The sequence below is a fragment of the Ceratotherium simum genome, chromosome 17 (assembly GCF_057802395.1).
Source record: "Ceratotherium simum simum isolate JZ-2026a chromosome 17, ASM5780239v1, whole genome shotgun sequence".
Lineage (NCBI taxonomy): Eukaryota > Metazoa > Chordata > Mammalia > Perissodactyla > Rhinocerotidae > Ceratotherium > Ceratotherium simum.
Window position 1 is genome coordinate 37,223,229 of NC_141916.1, and position 20,237 is coordinate 37,243,465.

Below are 20,237 nucleotides of genomic sequence, written 5' to 3' on the forward strand. Positions count from 1 at the left end.
TAAAATTTTAACTTTATTTAAAGACAGTAAAGAAGATCTAAATAATGCAGAGACATATCATGGATAAAAGGATAGAAAGACTTAATATTCAATATGCAAATTCAGTGTTATTTCAATCAAAATTCTAACAGTTTTTCATAAAACTTGGTAAACTAATTCTAAAATATATATGTATAAGAACAAAGGTCAAGTACAGCCAAAACACTTTTAAAATAACTTTCTCCACCAGATCTCCACCGGAAATCAAAACTTATTGTTACAGAATGTCTAGCATAGTCTCTACTCTGGCTGTTCAAAACTTGAGTGTCTCTTAGATGTGTTTAAGCTCCAGCAGTACCCAGGTCACAACTTCCCGGTGTTTATTCTTTCCCTGGCCTCCCAAAATTACACCCTATGCATATGCAGTTTCATATTCAGTCATAGACTCAAAGAGACCTCTAAGCACATTTCTGGAGCTCTTTGTCTACTTAGCTGCTGTCTGGTACTCTGTCCACCAAATTTCAGTTTTTTCATCTACCTAAACTCCAATCTCTGTCTTTTGAACTGAGAGAGACTACTGTGCTCTTCTTGGACTTCCTTTCTGTGCTGCCTCTGGAAAGTGCCCCTAGACAGAAAACCTGGGAAGCTCACCTTGTTTGTATCCTTCCTCTCAAGGAGCCAGTCCTGTGTTGACTGCTGTCCCGTGTCTGAAAACAGAGATTCAAATATTTTGTCCTGTTTTTCTGTTGTTTATAGCAGAAGTTTTAAGACGATACCAGTTTGTACATCATGGCAAAATTTCATGACTCCTTTTGACAGGATCCTAGAAATCTGAAGACTTTTTTCTAGCTGGTATGACAAGATGACCCAGGTTAATCTCCTACAAATTTTTGGCGGCAGATCTGGCATCAGTTTTTCCTCTAAAGAGCCCCGGTTCCTTTTACTGGAAATGGTATTTGAAGACCATAATCAGGATTCTAGAGGAATTCATTGCTACTGAACTATTTTTTGTTTCTAGATTCTTTCAGTTTCCAGAGCTAGGATTTATCTAGATCTATATCTACATCTACAGCTACATCTAGATACACAATGAATTCATACTATTCTCTCTTGAATCTATTCCATCAAGCTTTTACCCTATCTGTCTACCAACACTTATGAAGATCGCCAATGTCCTTCCGTTTTCTAAATTCCATAGTCAGTCTTCAGTCTTTTATCATTTTCAACATATCAGCAGCATTTGACACAGTTGATCCCTCTCCCTCCTCTTTGAAATACTTTATTCCCTTATCTTCCAGGACACATCATTTTCTACTCAACATCTTCGCTTGGATTGCACAAAGGAGTCTCATATTTAACATGTGCAAACTCAGACTCTTGATTTTCCTTCTGAAATTTTCTCCTTTTCGTCTCAGTAGTGAACTCTACCCTTCCAGTTTCTCAGGTCAAAACCTTGGAACAGGTCTGGACTCTGCTCTTCCTTCCAGACCCCAAATTTTGGCTCCATCTTCAAAATAGATCTAGGATCTGACCACCTCTCACAACTTCCATCACCGCATTGCTGGTAAAATCACCATTATTTCTCAACTGGATTATCACAATAACCTCCTAACTTATCTCCCTGTTTCCACACTCCTCTCTGGGGCCTAGGCAAGAATAAGCCTATTAAAATGTAAGTCACTTCATCTGTAAGCACCACTCAAAACTCTACAACATATTCATACCTTTGCAGAGTAAAAGACCAATGTTATTAAAATGGCCCACAAGACTCTGCATGGATCCCCTCCTCTGACTTTACCTTCTTTCACTCTACATCAGCCACACTGTCCTCCTTGCTATATCTTGAGCATACCAAGGATGCTCCTATATTAGGAGTTTGTCCTTGCTGTTCCCACCACCTGGAGTACTCTTTTCCCAAATATTTTCATGGCTTACCCCCTCCTCTTTAGGTCACCCTCTCCATAACATTTATCACTATCTATGATTACGTGTATTTTACTTATTTGCTGGTTTATTATATATTCCTTGTCAGTAGACTGTAAGTTCCATGAGGGCAAGGAGAATGCCTAGAATACGGCAGGAACTTAATAAATACTTCATTTAAAGAATGAATAAACAAGTATTTACTGAGCACCTACTGTATGCTACTTAATAGCACATGCGTGTAACATACAATCCCTTCCCTCAAGAGAAGTGGGAGAGGCAAATGGCCAATTTCCGTATAAAGCCCCTGACAGTAGTCTTGCATTTCCATGTACCCAGTATATTCTTATTCCCACATATGTCTTAAAGTTTTATGTGTGAGTACCTTTGATATATTTTAGCCCTTTGACCTTGGAGAAAGCCATGCTCTAAAAATAGTCTAGAAGGCCAGCTCTGAGAAAGCCAAATTGGGAATTGATGCCACCTCTCTTCGAGGCTTTGGGCAAATCCAAGAACCTTTCTGCTTCTGTTTCCCCAGCTGTAAAATAGGATTAATAGTTCCTGCTTCACGGGAGTCTTTTGAGGATTCTTTCATTCATGTAGTAATATTTATTGAAAATGGTAAGTGCTAAGTGGCATTATGCCTAATTAATTAGGTCCTCATCTCCCTGGTGTGGGTTATGGTGTCTGGCTGGTCATTAATAAAATATGCTGGAAGCTTTGCAGATTTTCCTTTCAGAGCTCTCCTGATGGCTGCATAAGCAGTACACGAATTGGGCATCCAAACTTGTAGTTAAATATATACAGCTGCTTGAGATCTAGCACACTCACGTTTATTTAGTTCTCAGACAATACAAAATTGGAAGGTGCTGAAAACACCAGTTAAGAAAGAGAAATACTACAAAGGATCCTAGGGTGGTTAGTAATAAAGCCAGGAAATAAAACTAAGGCTCAATTTGGATTTGCCGGATAATACCAATGGGAATCCTAACACCTTCTCTGAAAAGTTCAAGTGGGAGTGAGATAATAGTGAAATAATAAGCAATGTTATAACCAGGTGGCGTGGATGACATTATAGAAGAAATTATATAAGATGTTGAATTAGACATCAATAATGAATGATATTTATATTACTGTTACATCATATGACAAGAGAAGATTTTTTTCTGAGAATATACTTATAAACTGTTATAATCTGAGTTCTCTGGAAATCAAAGTCTTTGTGCTCTTATTTTACAATTAAATGCAATCCCAGAGAGCAGAAGTGAGGCATGAGTCAGTGAAGCACAGAAAGAGGGGAAAGCAATCCTAGGACATGTTACTAAGCTGGTCGTTGCTACATGTGTTTGATTGTTCAATACACGGGACCACGTCCTTCTGGCCCTTCTCAGGAAACACAGTAAGGTTGTGAGGCCTCAGCACTTACACCCTATATACATTCAAATATTCCCACCTCCCTGAGCCTTCTAACTCTTTCTTCCATACTATGCCAAGGAAGGCCTAGTGTCTTGGCTTCGTTTACCATTGGCCACCATCCACGTTTCAAGGGGCCGTTCCAATAAACTCTTAGGGCTGGTTTTAGGAATCCTTGAGAGAATATTGAGTCCTGAGTGCCCCCTGTCAATAAAACCTCTCCTGTCCAGATTTATACTCCACCCCTTCCAATCCTCCTTCTCTCCCCCGGAGTCGGAACATTCTATCTTAGTGTTGGAAGGATGGACTGAAAAGATTGTTTAATACAATTTATTACCTAGTGGAAGAATTCTTCCTGAAATACTGTTCAATGGCAGTCATTGAGTCACTGTTTGCATAATTCAGTGACAAGGTGTTCATCTCATAAGGAAAGCTGTTTCTTTTTCTGCTGTTCCTATTAGGTAATTCTTTATATTGAGCAAAAATTAATCCACCTATCATTTCCAACCATATTATCACCATTATCTTTACTATTCTTTGTTTATTTGACTTTCCTCCAGCTTTGCACATTATGGCAGAATTTTTTTACTTAGAATTCTATCCTCTTTCAGCTTCTGTGACACTGAATTTTTTCTCCTATATCTATGGCTATTTTTTTTTATCAAGTCTTCTTTGTCAGTTCCTCTTCCTGGTCCCTTAAATGATCATATTTCCCAGGCTCCTTCTGTGGTCATCTGATTTTTTCCTTCAATACATAAGTCCTGTGTGTCCTTATTTAAACCTCTGACTTCAACTACCACCTCCCAATTCTCTATTTCCAAACCAGAGCATTCAGAGAGCTCCAGCTCTGTAATTTCAATTCTCTACGGAACATCTTTGCTTGGATGTCTCATAGGCCCCTCAAATTGAAGGTGTCCCAAACAGAACTCATCTTCTTTTCTTTCCCAATCACTTCTTCCTGCTATTCCTCTATCTTAGTGAATGGGACCATCAGGCAATCATCCGCCCAAGCCAAAGATCTAAGAACAAAATCTGGATGCTTTTATTCCATCACCAGTCTGCCCTCTGTGTAAACCTCCAAGGGATTTTAATCCTTAAAAATCTTTCTCAGGGGGCCAGCCCAGTGGCATAGTGGTTAAGTTTGGTGCAGTCTGCTCCATGGGCCTGGGGTTCGTGGGTTCAGATCCCAGGCACCGACCTGTGCACTGTTCCTCAAGCCATACTGTGGCAGCATCCCATATGCAAAGTAGAGGAAGATTGGCACAGATGTTAACTTAGGGACCATTCCTCAAGCAAAAAGAGGAGGATTGGCAACAGATGTTAGCTCAGGGCCAATCTTCTTCACCAAAAAAAAAAAAAATCTTTCTATTCAATTAGGTCAGTGTTCATCCTTCACAAACAGTTTTTTAGGAGTAAATTCATTATGCCTCAAAAGCCTATTTTTCAGGTCAATGCCTGCCCAACATATGGATCTCCCTGGTGATTGATATTCTGTCTTATCAGCACTCCCATATTGATTTACACTTTCTTGAGCTAACCCAGAGCTCCACTTGTCCCCTGTCCTATAACCCTCCCACAATGCCCTCTGGGACTGAGCGCCATAAAAAGCAAATTTCAAAATATCACCAACCTGTTCTGGAACTGTCTTCCACACCTCCTTTGCCATATCTGATGTCTACCTCTTACTAAAGAATACACCTTTCCCTGCAATTCTCCCTTGTCACTTACATACCTCAGGGTTGAGCGGGTCTACCATATCCTTGGTTCTTAGCACTAAATCTTGTACATAGTTAAAACTTAATAAATATTTTGTAAAATGGACCCATCCCCTTCACCTGTCCCCACTGCTGTGCCTTAATTCAGGTGTTCATCAGCTATAACTTAGATTACTAACTATAAGTACAGTTGATCCTCATTATTTGTGGATTCCGTAGTATTTGAAAATGTTCCTACTTCCTAAAATTTATTTATAACCCCCAAAATTTGCAAGCTTTTGCAGTCCTTCCTGGGCATTCTTCAAGTCATTCGAGTTGCTCAGTGAACGTGTTCCTAGCTGAGGTTAAACAAGGTGATGCCCTGCTTTCTTGTTTCAACTCACACTGGAAACAAGTATCCTTTGGTCGGTCTATTTTGTGCTACACTTTTTTTTGCATTTTTGTGCTTTCTTTTCCTTTTTGGTGATTCTCCTGTGTAAAATGACCTCCGGGTATAGCGCTGAAGTGCTACAAGAGCAAGAAAGCTATGACGTGCCTTATGGAGAAAATGCACGTGTTAGATAAGCATTGTTCAGGCACGAATTACAGTGCTGTTGGTCATAATTTCCGTGTTAATGAATCAATAGCAGAGTACATCCAGAAAAAAGAAGATGAAATTTGTTGATCTATACATGAGGCACTCCAGAAGGTGCTAAAGTAACATCCATAGTACGTGATGCAGCTATGGAAAAGTGGCTAAATTTGTGGATTCGTGAGATGATGACCAATTAAAAAAAAAATGTAGTGGATAGCAATGTTGTGAGGCTGAAAGCCAACGAAATTAATGGTCACATTATCCAGAGTCAGGAAAATGTGAAACCCTTCACAGCTAGAAATACTCCACACAACTAAGTATTTGTAAGACATGTATACATATATATTAAATAAGGTGTCTTTAAACACAGATTCACATAAAGCAAGGTTATATACTGACTGGTTGATGAAACTGATGCGACCAGAGGCTCACAGGAACCTCACTCCGTGCTTTTCCCAGAGGCAATGACTCAGTATTCACTAACCCAGGGTTTGCAACGACTTTATAGAGAACAACTACCGCAAATAATGAGAGTCAACTGTACCTCCTAAACGGTCCTAATGCCTCCAGCTTGGCCCCACTGTTGCTTGAGGGATCTTTCTAAAACTAAAACCTAATCATGTCATTGCCCAGTTTTAAATGCTTCAAGGCTTCACATAGCTTTCTGGATAAAGTTCAAATTCCTTAGTTTAGAATACAACTCAGGCCTCATCTCCTATCAATGCTCCCACACCCGTGCCCTTTCTTTCAATTATCAGAACTACTCATGTTTTCAGCAATTCTTTTATGCTCCTTTGATTTTCCTCTACATTCACACATGCTGTTCCCTCTGCTTGGAGTGTCCTTATTTCCACCCCCTGTTTCAGCTAGTTAATGCCTATTCATCTTTCTAATCTTATCTCAAGTGTGCTTTCTTTGGGACTTTCACTGACCCCACGGTCTGATCTGGATGCCCTTTATCTGTGCCCCAGGAATCCCTCTAATATGGCACATAATATGAGGCTTGATTCTCCTTGTCTGTTTCTTTCTCTAGATTAAAAAGTCTTTCAGAGCGAGAATCACGTCTTTATTTTTCTTCCTAGTACCAAGGACAGTGCCTAACAAATTTTGCACATAACAAAAGCTAAATATACGTTTATTCAATGAATTTAGAATGAATGAATGAATGAGTGAAGGAATGGTTTAATGAAATCTATTCCCTTCAAATACTTGAGGAATTTGCAGGCTAAACATTCTAAGTTCACACAACTCTTTCTCAATAGACATGTTATCCAGAACTTTCTCCACATCTTGTCACCAAGACCCATCCTGGGTCTCATTCCAATTATTCCAAAGTTCATTTTAAACTGTGGTACATCTGGAACACTGTGGCGCATACATGAGATATGGTATGTAGTATATAGAGTAAAACGGTCTTTTATTTCCTTTGATTAGCGCACACTAAGTAGAAATGAATGAATGAATGGATGAGTACTAATGCAGCCTTAAGATTTCTTTCTCCTCTCCTTCTTTTTTTCCACATTTCACTCTGCTGATTCTTACTGAGGTTGTTGTTAATTAAAATCCCTATGTCTTTTTCACACATTTCGCTGGTAAACCAAATACCCTCAGTATATATTTAGAAAGATTATATTTTTTTATTCCAAATGCAGGATTTATCATTTAATCCCTATTTAATTTTACCCAGCTAGCTTTGGTCTATTGTTACAGCTCCTACATATTTTTAAGTATGAATTCTTTTATATAAGGCATTAGTGATCCTTCTTGACTTCATGTCATATGTCTTTACCCAAGTCATCGATAATAACATTAAACAGCCCAAGGCCCCTGACCTTGATTTTATACCTGAAATGTACAAAATTCTTTTAGTACAATTGTTGACTTATTTAGAAATCATCTTAACCATATTATCAACTGGCACAAATTTGCACACATAGTTCTAAACAGAGGCTGTGCAGTGCAGGGGAAGAATATAGGTTTAGAGCAGACCTGCATTCAAATGCCATCTGCACATTTACTAGCTGACAACTCTGGCAAATTACTTAACCTCTCTGATCTTCACTTTCCGCATCTGTAATTTGAAGGTAACATACAAAAATAGGGCTTTTGTAAGCATTAGAGATAATGAACACAAAATGCTTACCACAGTGTGTGGCACATAGAAGACTTAGAAAAATAGCGATAGTTTATAAATGGCCAAAATAAGAGATTTGTGAAATGCCCTCTTGAAATCTAGATGTCTACATCATCATGTTGAACTTCAATCAGTAAGCACATCAAAAAAAACCTAAATGACTTGAGCATTCAATGTCTGTGATCTTAATAGAAATGTGTCTCCTGATCAGTTTTTGATGCTTCAAGTAATACAAAGATCGCTTTTAGCACACAGATTGTATTTTGAGTGATTTACTGCTCTGGTCCAATTGATTATTGTTTATTATTCCCAAAAAATAGTCCAGAGACGAATGTGCACTTTGCTCCACATTATTAGCATATGATAATGACCAGTGATGGTGAGCATGTACTAATCGATTCCTCTGAATTACTGATAAATGCTTGCATCCACTCTGTTTCCAGTCTTGCATTAGCATACTTTTGCTTATTTTAACATTTCCTGCTAGCACTCACTCAGAGTCTTTTATCTTTCTATCACTCAAGTTGGCTGTTTGCTTTGTAGTTCTTTCTTTTTTAGCTCATCTCAATTTCACCATTAGCAAACAGATATGTACAACCTAGGCGCAAGTACCAATTTATCTTCCATTTTCTCCTCGTCCCCCTTTTTCACTTTGCTTCTTTAGATCATTATTAATCCCACTCCTTTCCCTCATCTTGTTCCTAACAAGATCCAAGAGGTATCTTGGTGTGCTCAGGTCTTAGCAAACCCATACTAATTCCCAAAGATTGCCATATTCTTCTCTATATACGCTCAAAACAGATTTTAATGAAATTCTCTAACACTTGTCCAGGGGTTATTGATGTGCGCAACATTCTGTTGGGTTCGAAATATACCATCTTCCACTTGCAGAAAATCAGGACATTTACCTCTGCCAGCTTTCTGCATCACAACTCTTCTCCATAAATACTCAAGCCACTGCTGACAGTGTTTCTGAGATCACACCTGTAAATTCCCCCAGTTCCCTGGCAATCACTTTCCAGAATCCGGGGACTTGAATTTATTCAAAACAGCTAGGAGGGCTCTCATCATCTCTTCACCTAATTTGGGCGTTATTTTCCTCTTAACCATGTTTGTTCTACTCTTTTCAACTTGAAGATCATTTTCCTTGATAGAGAAAATAGAAGCAAACTAGGAGATGAGTAGTGTTTTCTCGCTGTACTATGTCACCATAACAAGACGAGGATCAAACACTGAGCCCATTTTTACTTTGTTCCTTTTTCACTCTAAGAGAGCTCTAGAAGTTTTTTCCCTCTGGTCTTGGGCTATTTTACACACTCAAACTTATTCTGAGGTCTCGTTTTCTTGATAAAATTCTCTAGCTTTATTTTTTTCTTTTGTTTTCATTTTTGGTTATGTGTCCTTCTCTCAATCTTTTATATACATTCTTTCTCAACATGAACCCAACAAAACTCCCCAAGCAGCCTAAGTAGTTTCGCTCAGTCTTTATCTCCTTTTTGTCATATGTTAAGATGATTTAAAATTAAATTTGAGATTTTTATATTTGAGCGTGTCTCCACCCCTACTAACTTGAGCCATAGAAGCAGATTGATCTGTGATGGGGCCCCCACCCTGACCTTTCACTGCCACTAGGACAAGTCTTGTAAGTTAGTGTGGCAAGCTTGCTAGAAGTCTATTTAGTGAGAGACTGAAGAGCTTTGTGGCAGAGAAAAACCATGGGGAGACAGAGACAGACATGTCAACTTGGCCCAATAACAAAACCTGATGAAACAGACTCTGTTCAGGAAAGGCAGAGTGATTTTGAGTATGATGTAGGGTGGTGACTGTCACTTGAATTCATCCCTGTCCTTGTCTAGTTCTCAGAGAAAGACAGAGTTCTTGGCTGGGGCTATCAGATATATAGATAAACTTGGCTCACACTCCCAATTCCGTGACACGAGAAAATCCTAATCCCTCTTTTTGGTTTCTGTAAATTCCTAGAATTGGGTCATTTTCTGAATACTCCAATAAGTGTGTGTGTGTGTATGTGTGTGTGTGTGTGTATGTGTGTGTTTGCTAGGGGAGAAGATGCAGAGTCTGAAACCTTCTGCAAGCAGCTTAGAGGCCAGATCAAGAAAAATATGAGTTATTATCATTAATGTGATACCTTTGAATTCACAGCATGGTAACTCTGGGGTGGGGGGAGTTCTTCTGTTTTTTCCTTTGACCTTTCTGAAAGTCTTCAAGGATAAAGTTTCTCTACACATACGCATAGATACATACACCTGGTGTATAAGCAAATACAGCACACGGTAGGCACGATAAATATTTCTGATTTAATAAAACCATTCAAATGGAGGACATAAATATAAATATATGTAGCGTTACTTAATTTTGTTGTTATGAATTCTAAAATGACATAATTCTTTTCTCTCAAATTCCCTTTGATGCCCACCTGACCAAGTAGCTTTGCCTCGTACTCAGAATTAATTTCGGAGATGCATCTCCCTCTGTCACTTCCTCCTCTTTCTGTGAAATGACACAGTTAGCAGCCAAGCCAAGAAATTATCAGACATTCCACTTTTAGCAGAATGATTTTCCTAGCAGCTCCCTTGATAATTGAAGTCTCTCAAACCACTATATTTGATCTCCTTGCCAGTCATGTCATGTGAGTTAGAATTACATTCAGAATCACATAAATGATTACAACATATCAGAATTAGAAAGATTTTTATTTGTCCCTGTTTTTCCTTTTAATCCTATTAGGTTCAAAACATCTTCACATAATCATTTTTGTATGGAACCCTATAAAATATTGGCTGTTCCAAAGGAAATGTCTAGTTTTCTATCTTGTACATTTCTGCCATATCCTTAACCAGAAAGTAAACTTCATATTGGAAGAAATGCATTATCTTTAAGGGCTTTTATTTGTCTTCCTAATTTACTCAAATCCAAAGATGCATATAAATGAAATTTTGGCCTTCACCACAATCCCTCCTCACCTACCTGACAAACTTAAGACCCATCAGAACCTAAGTGGTGAGATGTCCTTGGTGAAGTCTTCCTTGTACTTCCTTTTAACTAGTACTCATCCTTGTACATATTTCTATTACAAGATCTTTCACACATTTCATGATACCTTTTGTGTTATGCAAAAGATAGCATGTAAATAATTTTAGCCTTTTCTTCACTCTTGGCTGCCAAATAGATTACTGGTCCAGCCAGATCTGTTTCTTCCCTTACTCCTAAGATTCTCTTGGCCAGGTTGAAAGCAGAATCAGGGGATAAGGATGTTGTGAAGCAAAATTTCATGGAGATTATGGAGTTGTGTAGGGGCAGAGAAAGAAACATTGGAGGAATTTGGAAGAAAGGCAGGAACAGCCACCGTGAGAGTAAAATGGATGAGAAAGGGATATTTTTTGTGTGTGTGAGGAAGATTAGCCTTGAGCTAACATCTGATGCCAATTCTCCTCTTTTTTTGCTGAGGAAGATTGACCCTGTGCTAACATCCATGCCCATCGTCCTCTACTTTATATGGGATGCCGCCACAGCACGGTTTGATAAGCGGTGCATCAGTGCGCAGCTGGGATCCGAACCTGCCGAGACCCCGGGCGACCGAAGCAGAGGGCGTGAAGTTAACCTCTACTTCACCGGGCCAGCCCAAGAAAGGGATTTTTAAAAGAAAGTTTCTACTTCATTTCTTAGAGTTTGAGACATACAAGTTGATTTACTTCAAAAATTCTTTTTTGGTTCTCTGACTATGCTTCCATAACTGCTTTGAGACTGGGCCACATGAAATCATGGTTTCCACAGGGTTACATTCTGTTTACTCATCTCTCGGATCTCTTCTGTAAGCTCCTGGGGGGCTGGGGCTATGCCATTAATTTCTATATCCCCAGTTCTTAGCCTATAATAGGTGTTTCATAAATATTTGTTGAACTGAAAACTAGAAGTGTTTCATTTAACAAATGGGGGAGTCAAGAGGTCCCCCAAATCTGTATAGCTGTGCCCTTTAGCAAGCCTGAAGTGCTTGAATTTTTAATGCCATCAACACTTAATTAAAAATTTCTTCTTTAGTAAAGCCACTTTGTTGCTGCTAATTGTAGTAAAAAATAAATCAAAGGATCTTCTAATATGGCCCAACACTATGCCATAATGAATAATTACAATAGGCGATTTAGGGAGAGAGATACATGAGAACTTCTGATCCTAGGGCCAGTTAAATACAATTGTTAAACATATCTTCCCTATGACATATTACTCCCTTCATTCAGGAAGTGGTTCTGTTATATAAATGGTGTTTCCAGTCAGTTCAGTAGAAAGACTATGCACTAAAATGTTTAGGGTGCCCCTCTCCCCAGAAATAGTATTCAAAGATTTCTAAAAGTACTGAAGGGAAGGAAGACTATCCTCTACCCACTCTGGGTCCTTTCTGGCTGGGCTACAAATTAAACTGACATGAGACCAAATAGCAGGAGAAAATCAAAGCTTTATAACATGTATGCATAGGAGAGATCCAGGTAAAGCTGGGTAACTCAACAAAATGGCAGAGATTCTCATCTTAAATAGCTTATTCAGGTAAAGACAAAGGAGGATGTTTGGAGTCGGGGGAGGCAGCTATGGGAGATTACCAGAAAAGCACAGTAAACAAGAGTATGCAGATTTAGGTCCTTGCTTTCCACATTGATAAGAGTTTCTAAAGATAAGGTCATCCCCGCTTCTTCCTGGTACAGAGAGGGAGATAACTTTACAAATGGAGGTTTCCCTTATGAATGTAAATGTCTCTTACAAAGGGTAACTTCTACTTTTACTTGGTCTTCAGAGCTTTGATAAGAATGGGCTTAGCAAGGACCCTCCCCATCTACCCATACCCAGAGTTATCTATGGTGATGGCCTGTCCTGGGGACAGGCCTTCTATCTTAAATTCTTTTAGGCATTTGGTGGGTGAAAGGTCAAAGTTTCTTTCGGAGAAAATAGTCAAGGTAAAGAGACATATTTTGAAGTGGTCAATTCTGATCCCCCACAGTACTAAACTGAAAAATAAAAGAAATAGTAACAAAGTTCTGATTTTTCATGCATATTTGAGTTTTTAAAAACTATCAGTTATAAAAATATTTCACAAACTTATTTTCTTATCCTTTTGATCCAGCTCTGTTAGTGCCCTCCCTATAACATGCAATTTTTCAGAACTTAAGATGGCAAAATGTTCAACATAGAACTAACTTTCTACCATCTTCTTATTAGTGAAGGAATGGTGAAGATTTGTAGTGATGAGAAACATATGCATTTGAGTTTGGGGGACTTAAATACTTTTTTAGGTGAAGAATTTGAAATCTAGAGAGCCCAAGGCAGGTTTTTATCAAATGCCATCAAGTCTATTTTCAAAAAACTAATCCAGACTTTTAGACTCCCATTCTAGTTTTCTTTTAACCCTACCCAATATTTCAATAAAATCTTAATTTTTCCAGAGTAAAAATGTAATAAAAGCCTTCCTATGCCTTCTTTGATGTTTTCTCTTATATAGTGAGAAGAGAAAATATTAATCACTCAAGTATTTATTGAATCTCTACCATATATTGAGAATTATATGAGGTGTCATGAGAAATGCAAAAAAAAAAAAAAAAAAGAAAAAAGAAATAAAACATCGTTCCTGCCAATGCTGAATTTATTGCATTGTTGCTATTGATTATAGCAAAACTGTAGCTGTTTAGAGGCTAGAAATAATAATAGCTATGCTAATGATAATTATGATGATCATGATACAAACTCATTTGTACAGCACTTTAGAGTTTACAAAAACATAATCTCATTTATCTTCATAGCCCTATGTGAATTGCTATTTCTTTCATTTAAGTGGTGAGGAAATCAGCTCATATGGTGTCAAGGCGGCAGAATCTTTGAGTGACAAACGGAAACAGACTAATCAATTCTTATTTGTACAGTAGAGCCAACAGGAGGAAATTGTTTAAAAATGAGAATTCTTCTAGTAAGTTAAACACGGAAAATCTTATAGTAACTTAATATTGAAAGGTTGTAATGTACAAGAAGGTTGAATGTCAGCAAACATACAATATTAAAATGATAGAGTGGTCAACCAAAAGAGGAATCCCTCACATTACTTTTTAACAAGTTTATTGTAGTGTTGGTGTACAATAAATTGTGCATATTTAAAGTGATGATGGAGGTTAACTAGACTTATTGTGGTGGTCATTTTACAATATATACAAATATAGAATCATGTACATCTGAAACTAATATAATATATAAATTATATCTCTATTTGAAAAAAATAAAGTGTAGGATTTGATGAGTTTTGACGTATATGTACACACATGAAACCATCACCACAATCAAGATAATGAACATATCTATCATCCCCAAAAGTTTCTTCCTGTTCCTTTGTAGTGTCTACTTTCTGCCCCTTCCCATCTCTATCTCCCTTTTCTCAGGTAGCCACTGATCTGTGTTCTGTCACTATAGATTAGCTCACCTTTTCTATAATTTCATATAAATGCAACCACACACTATGTATTCTTTTTTCCTCTGGCTCATTTTACTCCGTATAATGATTTTGAGATTTATCTATGCTGTAGCATGTACCAGTAGTTCATCCCTTTTCATTGCTGACTAGTATCTCACAGGAGGGATATAACACAGTTTGTTTATCCATTCACCTCTTGATGAACTTTTGAGTTATTTCCATATTTCAGATATTACAAATAAAGCTGTTATGAACATTTGTGTACAAGTCTTTATATGGACATACACTTTTATTTCTCTTGGATAAATATCTAGGAATGGAATGGCTGGATTAACTTTACAGGACACTGCCAAACTGTTTTCCAAAGGAATTGTACCATTTTACATTTCCACCAGCATTACATGAGAGTAACAATTCCTCCACATCCTCACCAACACTTGGTATGGTCAGTCTTCTTAATTTTAGCCATTGTAATAGGTATATAATAGTATTTCATTGTGGTTTTAACTTGTCTTTCTCTAAGAACTTATGACATGAGCGTCTTTTCTTCTGCTTATTTGCCATCTCTATATCTTTTTTTGGTCAAGTGCTTGTTTAAACATTTTATTCATTTTTATTGGATTTTTTCTTGTTGTTTTCTTCTTATTGACATATCAATTCTTTATATATTCTAGATACAAGTTCTTTATCAGATGTATAATTTGAAAACATTTTTCTCCCCGTCTCTGCCTTGCTTGCCATTCTATTAACAATATCTTTCAAAGAGCAGAATTTTTTCATTTTGATGTAGTCCAATTTATCAATTTGTCCTTTTATGGGTTGTGCTTTTGGTGTCATATCCAAGTAATATTTGCCTATTCCAAGGCCACAAAGATTTTCCCCTATGTTTTCTTCTAGCTGTTTTATAGCTTTAAATTTTGCGCTTGGGTGTATAATCCATTCTGAGTTAATTTTCGTGTCTTGTGCAGAAAATCTCACTTTAATATCGGATAAGTTTTTCAATTTGATTATGGGATAGTCTTCCAAGAAGAGTTCTGGAAATTGTTCTGTTGGAGTCATTTTAATTACAACTGAAAAAAGCATTAAGGAATTGACTAAGGAAATAGCCCTGCATGTGTAGAAGATGGTACCAACAAGGTGTGCTTTCTTTTATCCCATTTGCCTATTTTCTGGTTCTTTGCCTGCTTTTCTGAAACAATTTTAATCATATCAAGGAAGCTAAAATCCCTAAAATTCATGAATTGGTGAATTTCAACTAATTTAAGGCTAGCAGATAATATTTTCACGCATGTTCCAACTGCTCCTCATTTTATCTTCTTGAATACAAGAATAGCAGATTTCCCCCCAATCCACTAGAAAATTCTGTATATCTCCTTTGAGTAGCTGATCCCTTCTGTTTTTGTGACACTCTGATATCTGGGATGATATTTTAAAGTTTTCTTTGAATTAATTTACTCCATTTTTCTAGGAGAAGATTCTCTTGAGTACTAGCCTTTTTATTGCGTTTTAGCTTGGAGATAGTATCTTTTCAAAAAAAGATAACTTACTGTGGTATCCATTGTCCCACATAGATTTTTTCTTTGTAGTTTAATCTTTATAATTAAACTTTTAACTAGGTGAAAGATAGGCTACCAGAGTTCTATTTAGAATAATGACTAATGTCATCTTATTCAAAATTGGGGTCATGACCCCTTGGAAGTCCTAGAGAGGTTTTTGGGAAATATGGAAATTTCCAAAAGTATCTCAGAAATCCGAGTTTTGTAGGGCATTTAGCTAGTTTGCATGTACCGATCAGGGAAAAAGTTAGCCTCTCCCATCTCTAAGGTCCTTCTCTGCCTTGTCATTCTCTACCTTGAACACACCTTAAAATGCAGATACAGATCTTGGAATTGAGACATTCAGTCTTATCCTTACTAATATTTATACCCACAAAATGAATTATGTGATTTTTGTGTAAGAAAGATGACATGAAATGAAATATAGATTAGAGGAGACTATAGGGGAAAAAACTTTAGAGTTAAATTTTTATGTATAGAAATTATTTATGTACATTCAGGGTTACCAACCAGCATCAAGTAATTATTTGTTCAATAGAATTAATTTGCCAAATTAAATTTTATTTAATTTTGGCAGAGGTCTTGCTGGTAAGCACAGTGGTCCCCTGTCCATTATATCTCTGCTCTTCCCTCACTCCAGGGCTAGCACACAGGCAGAAAGGACACCTTAGCTGTTATTTCTTATAACTTCATGAGAGTGGCCAATAGATGCTTTTCACAGAGGCTGCTAGATGCTAGCTGGTGTCTCTTCTCCCTTTCTTTCTTAGTAACAGAAGTTCAAGTTTTTCAGGAGGACAATGCATCCAGCCAGAAAACTACATTTTCCAACCTCTTTGTAGCGGGTGCATCTATGTGGTTATCTTTTGGCCAATGAGATGTAAGCATAACTGTTTTGTGGGATTTCTGAGTGAGCAGTTTAGAAATTGTTTGTACTAATTCTTCCTTTGCATGAGAAAGTAATAAACTAATTTGTTTACATCACTACTGTTTGGGGTTTTCTGTTATTTGCAGCTGAACCTAATCCCAACTGGTACTATATGGCATGATGATTATAAGCAAATTCTAAGAGGAGGTGGTAGAAAGGCAAAATCAGCATCTCAGCATGTCCTGGGGCATCCCCGACAACCCTCTTCAACCTGAACTTTTGTCTCAACTTAATTTGAGCCTGTCAGTCCCTGTCTAGAGTCAACCAGGAGGAAATATTGTTCTAAGGAGTGTCTGTGCAACTGTTTAACAAAGTTTATCACGTATTTTTCTTTATAAAATTAGCGCATGTTCACTATAGAAAATGTAAGAAACTCAGAAATATAGTAAGAAATGAAAATGGGGGAAATAGCCCATATTCCAACTATCTAAAAATAACCATAATTAATATTTTGATATATTTACCTGAGGTCTTTTTCTCTGCTGAGTTTCTATAACAGAAATACATTGCATATATAACTTTGTACTCTGCTTTTCTTCTCTTAAAGGATGATAAAAATATTTTGATGGTTATATTATTTTTTATTGAGTGAGTATAGCATTCTCTACCTAATTATTCTCACACTGTTGGATATTTTGGTTTTTAACTGATGATGTGATGCAGCGACAGGAAGAATTAGGTGTATAACATTACTGAAATCATGACTCACATAGTTTGGTCCCTATGTTTATGTTATGTGTATGTTTAGAGAGGTACAATCCTAACAGGCAAAAAAGAATTGTAAAGGTATTCCATGCTTCACTCATGTCTCTTAAGGCAGTGCTTCTCAAACGTACACATGCACAGGAGTTAACATGCTGATTGTTGGGCCCCACTCTCAGAGATTCTGATTCAGTAGATCTGGGACGGGACCTGAGAGTTTGCATTTCTAACACTAGCCCAGTTGATGCTGATGCTTTAAGAAGCATAATCCTAAAAGACATTAGAAAAGATCAATTCATGTCTTCCCTCATATTTTCATACCCCTCTCCTCCCCAATTCTCAATTCCTAAATTCTCCAGTCTTCCTTTTGCTAATATCCTCCCCAAAACTTTTAGGCTCCCCAAACTCTCCTTTATCTACAAGGCACATGGCTTTTACTCTCTGCCAGTCTCTCTCTTCCTCTCCTCTTTCCTGCCAATCTCCAGTGCTTGACTTCTCACACTTTGTTCAGATTCTGTATAACATTAGCAGTCTGGCCAAGATAGACCCAACTCAGAGGTTGAGGGCAGGGATTGAGCTGGTAATGACAGAGTTCTCTTTACACTGGGGGAAATCTAAGAACCCTCCAATATTAAGAAAATTCAGTACTGAAAATTAGTTTATTGGAACAGAGTCCCTGAAGAAGAATTTCTAAGTCAAGAGATATGAGCTGCTCAAATCTTGATCTAGATTGAGAGATTAAGAGCACAGATGTTAAAGTCTGACAAACATGAGTTCAAATCCCACTTCTGCCACCTGCTAGTTATGTGATTTTGGGAAAATCAGTTAACCCTACCAAGTCTTAGTTTCCTCATATGTAAAGTATAAAAAATTATAGCATCTAACTAATAGAGTGGTTTTGAGGATTACATGTGGCAATGAAGGTAATGCTTAGCAAATATTCTAGCACTTGGTAATAACTCTATTGATGCTATTATTTGTTATTGTTGTTGCTAAATTACTTCTTGAGAGTTTTCCAGACTCACACTCCCATGAATAATATAGCAGAGTGGTAACTGGTTAGTTCTTAGGGTCTAACTACAACACACAGTCTTCATGTCTATGTTGGGGGGAAATGAAAGAGTTCTCCCTAATTAATTAATTAAGTCTGCCTACTAGAATTTGAAAGAAACAATGGAACTAATGATTGACAACATAAAAGACTTACTGCGGTTAATTCATATTTTATGCAAAATGAAGACAAATTGGATGGATAATTTCCTATTCACTATGTTATAATATCTTTTCAGTAATTTTTGCAATCCTTCTGGTCATAAAGTTCTTCATAGTTTTTTTGTTGTTGTTGTTGCTGTTTTGGTGAGGAAGATCAGCCCTGAGCTAACATCTATGCCAATCCTCCTCTTTTTGCTGAGAAAGACCGGCCCTGAGCTAACATCTATTGCCAATTCTCCTCCTCTTTTTCTCCCCAAAGCCCCAGTAGATAGTTGTATGTCATAGTTGCACATCCTTCTAGTTGCTGCCTCAGCATGGCCGAACAAGCAGTGCGTCGGTGTGCATCGGGGATCCAACCCCGGGCCACCAGTAGCAGAGCACACGCACTTAACCGCTAAGCCACGGGGCCAGCCCCCTGTAGTTTTTAACAATAGTTAAGACCTCAGTATAAATAGATCCTGTGTGGTTATCAGCATGTGAAGCACAGCATGGCATGCTTTCTGTTTTTCTCAACCAAATATCTCCAATTTTATTGATTCTGTTATTCTTTCCTTATAGCTTTTGTTTGCCAACTCTTCACTCATTATTGTTGACTAAAGTCATCAAACTGAGAATTTTATTTTCAAATTTTCTGTCACTCTTATGTGATGCTCAGAAAGTATGTCAAATTCCTAGGGCCTCAGTTTACATTTATCAAATATGTACATTCATCAAATATGTACATAATAAGAACTACTTTATGATTGCAATACACCTAAGCCTTATGATCCATGAAAAAGAACTTTCAAACTCTTGGTGAAATGCATCATAAACTGCAAAACATGTTCCATCTTCTACTTATTATTGGTAAAATCGGAATAGCTTCAAAATCACAAACTAATTTGTTTCAGGAATGGCAAGTGAGGCTTCTATTGCGTACATTAAAGTCTATTATTCAAGAGAAACATAAACTAAATCTTGTGTGAGCTGAGTCGATTTTTGTCTTACCACACAAAAAGACAGCTGGATAAAGAAGATGACCTTTGTTAAAAGGAAAAAAACTTCAATACCTGGTGTTCACTGCCAGTGGGTGTTCTGGTGTTGGCTCTTAAAAGAAGCAAGAATCCTATTGTCATTTCTTCCAGCTTTAATGATGAAATTTACTTTCAAGTTTGTGTTTAGTCTCAGGCTATAAAAGTTCAGTACCTCCCCAGCACTTGATTCTGGGTCATTTCTTGGGGACCTTCACCATACTCGAAGACAAAATAAGTGGCTACAGATAAAAAAGCTTCAAGCTTCAGCACTGAGTGCTGAAACTGGTACAAGAACACAGCTGTTAATAGCAACCAAATTGATTTTGAACTTCGGGAGATTTGCCTTCCCCCTGACTCTCAAGTCTTGGCTCTGACTTAGATTAAAGCTCTTTCTATTTAAATAGACAGAGACTGTACCGGAGGAGGGGAAGGGAAAGAGAAATAAATTATGAATTATGAAAGCACAAATACGCATGCAAAAGCAATCAGAGGCTTTGAAGGAAGGGTATAATTTATAAACCATCCCCAGATACTAAGTCTATACTATTCTTGAGAATTTTAGCAAGAGATTAGAGTTGAGTTGATTCAGCTTACTAGTAGTTGAAGGCAAATTAATAACCTTGGTCTGATA

The 20,237-nt window shown here is 37.4% G+C and overlaps 1 long non-coding RNA gene across 1 annotated transcript in view; it reads right to left on the reverse strand.

Annotated features, from left to right (window-relative positions):
* The window catches only part of LOC147914776 (uncharacterized), a 37,805-nt gene that overhangs the window by 340 nt on the left and 17,228 nt on the right, over positions 1 to 20,237 (reverse strand). Inside the window, exon 2 of the long non-coding RNA XR_015554892.1 lies at positions 631 to 686. This is a non-coding gene — a long non-coding RNA (uncharacterized LOC147914776). The remainder of the gene's footprint in view (positions 1 to 630; positions 687 to 20,237) is intronic.